The sequence below is a fragment of the Brassica napus genome, unplaced genomic scaffold, assembly GCF_020379485.1.
Source record: "Brassica napus cultivar Da-Ae unplaced genomic scaffold, Da-Ae ScsIHWf_1352;HRSCAF=1926, whole genome shotgun sequence".
Taxonomy (NCBI): Eukaryota; Viridiplantae; Streptophyta; class Magnoliopsida; order Brassicales; family Brassicaceae; genus Brassica; species Brassica napus.
The window spans coordinates 1-3,919 of record NW_026014769.1 but is presented as its reverse complement, the minus strand read 5'-3'; the positions used below and the strand labels follow the sequence as shown (position 1 = coordinate 3,919).

Below are 3,919 nucleotides of genomic sequence, written 5' to 3'. Positions count from 1 at the left end.
GCAACTTATTCGACTCATAGTTAACTCACGATCACTTCTTCGCCCACTTCGTACTTCAAAACTTCTCGATCGCCCGCGACTCGACCACTGCAAAGGTACTCGACCATTCTCTCTCCTTTTTTTAACGGGTTTCTACAACGCCAATCTACAGAATAAGTAGAAGAAGAATTAGATGAAAAGAATAAGAAGAATAGGACACAATCCAAACGCCCATGGCTTGACCGGTTCGGACTGCCCGATGGTCTTAGCCGATGAGTCGGTGGTTACCCCACTGACCCTATTGGATTGAACCACGGCTTTGGAGTCCTTCTCCAGACCTTTCTCTATACCCTGGGTTTTCATAACAACACGGTCTCCTCTCTCCTAAACCGTTCTCCTTGCCGGAGCTACTAAACCACCACAACCAACCCTTTTCCGGCTGATCTCTCTCTCTCTCCCTTTCTATTTGGCCTCTGCCTTTGGTTTCTCACGAAACTGATTGAATGCCTTGATCTCTGGTCGTGCATCCTTTATATAGGCAACCAAAGGTCATGTGCGAAGAGTCACATTCCTTCGAAGCATCCTTCTGGGACAGATCTTAGCCATCGATTACAATCAATGGTCCAGATCGTACTTGTTCGGATATAGAAGGCTCCAGACCTTCTAGGCACGTCCAACCCAAGCCCAGACTTGGTACTCAAGCCCACGGCCTGCCCACAAGAGCCCAACGACTCATGGACCACATGGCCGGACCTCATGGCCCGCCACTGACCCGGACTCGGACCATCGGCCCAAAACCCGAACAGTCCGTCAAGCTGAGATGAGCTGACTCCCAGCTGCCTCAGCTGATTGAGTGAGTAGCCCAGCTAGTGGAGCTGACCTAGTAGTGGCCGACCTGGAGTGAGCTTAACCTAGCTTCGTTGAGCTAGTCGAGCAACCCGTTCACTTCGTCCAACTATCGTCTTACTCGTACTAGCTGACTTCTCTCTCTTATAAGGTTAAGTCTCAGCATCCTGACATCCTTAACCTTCTATCTTGGCCATGGAACGCCTTCCTTAAGGTCCTAAGACCGGCTGGTTCGTTTCCTCGAACCATGGCTTTCCCGACAATCCTATCCAGGACTGGGGACGTGACAGTATGGTCGCAAGGCTGAAACTTAAAGGAATTGATGGAAGGGCACCACCAGGAGTGGAGCCTGCGGCTTAATTTGACTCAGCACGGGACCAGGTCCAGACATAGTAAGGATTGACAGACTGAGAGCTCTTTCTTGATTCTATGGGTGGTGGTGCATGGCCGTTCTTAGTTGGTGGAGCGATTCGTCTGGTTAATTCCGTTAAAGAATAAGACCTCAGCCTGCTAACTAGCTACGTGGAGGCATCCCTTCACGGCCGGCTTCTTAGAGGGACTATGGCCGTTTAGGGCAAGGAAGTTTGAGGCAATAACAAGTCTGTGATGCCTTTAGATTTTTTGGGCAGCACACGCGCTACACTGATGTATTCAACGAGTTAACACCTTGGCCGACAGGCCCGGGTAATCTTTAAAATTTCATCGTGATGGGGATAGATCATTGCAATTGTTGGTCTTCAACGAGGAATTCCTAGTAAGCGCGAGTCATCAGCTCGCGTTGACTACGTCCCTGCCCTTTGTACACACCACCCGTCGCTCCTACTGATTGAATGATCCGGTGAAGTGTTTGGATCGCGGCGACGTGGGTGGTTTGCCGTCTGCGACATCGCGAGAACTCCACTAAACCTTATCATTTAGAGGAAGGAAAAGTCGTAACAAGGTTTCCCGTAGGTGAACCTGCGGAAGTCGTACCATGAAAACAAAACGACCTAAGAACGATGAAATATCACTCTTTGTAGGCCGGTTTCTTACTGTGCCTGCCGATTCCGTGGTTATGCGTTCATCCATGCCCAAGACATCAGTTTTGGTTGGATCGTACTTATAGCTTCGGGATATCACCAAACCCCGGCAAGAAAAGTGTCAAGGAAAATGCAACTAAACAGCCTGCTTTCGCCAACCCGGAGACGGTGTTTGGTCGGAAGCAGTGCTGCAATGTAAAGTCTAAAATGAGTCTCGGTAATGGATATCTCGGCTCTTGCATCGATGAAGAACGTAGCGAAATGCGATACTTGGTGTGAATTGCAGAATCCCGTGAACCATCGAGTCTTTGAACGCAAGTTGCGCCCCAAGCCTTCTGGCCGAGCGCACATCTGCCTGGGTGTCACAAATCGTCATCCCCCCCATCGTCTCGAGGATATGGGACGGAAGCTGATCTCCCATGTGTTACCGCACGCGGTTGGCCAAAATCCAAGCTAAGGACGCCAGGAGCATCTTGACATGCGGTGGTGAATTCAATTCTCGTCATATAGTAAGACGTTCCGGTCCAAAAGCTCTTGATGACCCAAAGTCCACAACGCGACCCTAGGTCAGGCGGGATCACCAGCTGAGTTTAAGCATATCAATAAGCGGAGGAAAAGAAACTAACAAGGATTCCCTTAGTAACGGCGAGCGAACCGGGAAGAGCCCAGCTTGAAATTCGGACGTCTTTGGCGTTCGAATTGTAGTCTGGAGAAGCGGCCTCAGAGATGGATCGGGCCCAAGTTCCCTGGAAAGGGGTGCCAGAGAGGGTGAGAGCCCCATCGTGCCCGGACCCTGTCGCACCACGAGACCTGTCGCACCACGAGGCGCTGTCTACGAGTTCGGTTGTTTGGGAATGCAGCCCCAATCGGGCGGTAAATTCCGTCCAAGGCTAAGTATGGGTGAGAGACCGATAGCGAACAAGTACCACGAGGTAAAGATGAAAAGGACTTTTAAAAGAGAGTCAAAGAGTGGTTGAAATTGTCGGGAGGGAAGCAGATGGGGGCCGGCGATTCATCCCAGTCGGATGTGGAATGGTGGAATCCAAGCCGCCAATCGATTCGGGCCGTGGACCGACGTGGAATATGGTGGTGACCTAAGCCCAGGCTTTTGTTACGCCCGTGGAGACGTCGCTGCCTTAATCGTGGTCTACAGCACGCGCCTCACGGCGTGCCTCGGCATCTGCATGCTCACGGCGTCGGCGTGTGGGCTCCCCAGTCGACCCGTCTTGAAACACGGACCAAGGAGTCTGACATGTTTGCGAGTCAACGGGTGAGTAAACCTGTAAGGCCCATGGAAGCTGATTGGCTGGATCCCTCACGGGTGCACAGCCGACCGACCTTGATCTTCTGAGAAGGGTTCGAGTGTGAGCATGCCTGTCGGGACCCGAAAGATGGTGAACTATGCGTGAGCGGGGCGAAGCCAGAGGAAACTCTGGTGGAGACCCGCAGCGATACTGACGTGCAAATCATTCGTCTGACTTGGGTATAGGGGCGAAAGACTAATCAAACCATCTAGTAGCTGGTTCCCTCGGAAGTTTCCCTTAGGATAGCTGGAGCTCGGGTAAAGCCAATGATTATAGGCATCGGGACGCAATGTCATTAACATATTCTCAAACTTTAAATAGGTAGGCGGGGTGGCTGCTTTGTTGAGCCATCCCACGAAATCGAGAGCTCCAAGTGGGCCATTTTGGTATGCAGAACTGGCGATGCGGGATGAACCGGAAGCCGGTTACGGTGCCCAACTGCGCGCTAACCTAGAACCCACAAAGGGTGTTGGTCGATTAAGACAGCAGGACGGTGGTCATGGAGTTGAAATCCGCTAAGGAGTGTCTAACACCTCACCTGCCGAATCAACAAGCCTCGAATATGGATGGCGCTGAAGCGCACGACCTATACCCGGCTGTCGGGGCAAGAGCCATGCCTCGATGAGTTTGAGGGCGCGGTGATCGCTGCAAAACCTAGGGCACAGCCGCGGAGCGGCCGTCGGTGCAGATCTTGGTGGTAGTAGCAAATATTCCATGAGAACTTTGAAGGCCGACGAGGGAAAGGTTCCATGTGAACCGCACTTGCACATG

General features: G+C 52.0%; 1 non-coding gene across 1 annotated transcript; it reads left to right on the top strand.

Moving 5' to 3' along the window:
* Window positions 1-2,053: 2,053 nt before the first annotated feature.
* Window positions 2,054-2,209, top strand: LOC125597006. The gene has a single exon (XR_007331388.1). It is a non-coding gene; the product is annotated as a 5.8S ribosomal RNA (ribosomal RNA).
* The last annotated feature ends 1,710 nt before the right edge of the window (window positions 2,210-3,919 follow it).